This window comes from Adiantum capillus-veneris, chromosome 24 (genome assembly GCF_014529385.1).
Source record: "Adiantum capillus-veneris isolate H3 chromosome 24, ASM1452938v2, whole genome shotgun sequence".
In the NCBI taxonomy this organism is placed as follows: Eukaryota; Viridiplantae; Streptophyta; class Polypodiopsida; order Polypodiales; family Pteridaceae; genus Adiantum; species Adiantum capillus-veneris.
Window position 1 is genome coordinate 67978582 of NC_140954.1, and position 1030 is coordinate 67979611.

The following is a 1030-nucleotide window of genomic DNA, read 5'->3' on the forward strand; positions in this document are numbered from 1 at the left end:
TATTGAAGCTCCAAAGAGGATGCTCATTTTGCAAAGGATCATCTCTCTTCTATGCTTGGGGAAAGGTAAGGGAGCATGGTGAGGATGCTATCCTAGGGGCGCCATGGTTTGATGGCACGGCTGCCAACATGAAGTTCTCTGAGAGGAGAATCTACTTCACCTACAGAGAAAAGAATATGTATATAGATTCTAATGAGTCTCGTTGTACTATATCACTTGTAAATCCTCTTGCCCTTGATAAATCAATGAAGAGCTCAGTTTCTGCGTACATGATTTTTGTCAAAGAGTCCCTAAAAGGTCCTAATGAAAGGTGAATGGTAGGAATCAAGAAGAGTTAGACTTGTCTAACTTTCTAAAAGGATTCCAAGATATGGTCATCGATGATATCCCTATGGAATTACCTCCAAAAAGAGGGGATGATGACCATCAAATTGAGATCCTATCAGGAAGCTCACTGCCTGATAGACCTCCTTATTGATTTTCCCAAGTTCAACAAGAGGAGATCATGAGGTAAGTACAAGAATTGGTAGACAAAGGGATGGTGAGGCCTAGCTCGTCTCCCTTTTGTTCTCCAGTCCTTTTAATGCAAAAGAAAAATGAAACATACCGCATGTGTGTGGACTATCATGCACTAAACTATATCAGTATCAAAAACAAATTTCCCATACCTAGGGTAGAAGATCTGTTTGATAAACTACAAGGCTCTACCTACTTCAATAGGATTGACCTTAAAAGTGGATATCATCAAATAAGGATAGTGGAGGAAGATATCCTAAAGATCGCGTTTTGTACAACGTTTGGTCTTTATGAATATCTAGGGTAGAAGATCTGTTTGATAAACTACAAGGCTCTACCTACTTCAATAGGATTGACCTTAAAAGTGGATGTCATCAAATAAAGATAGTGGAGGAAGATATCCTAAAGACCGCGTTTTGTACAACGTTTGGTCTTTATGAATATCTAGTCATGCCTTTTGGCTTGACCAATGCACCTGTCACATTCAATCCTTTGATGGAGAAAATACTTCGAC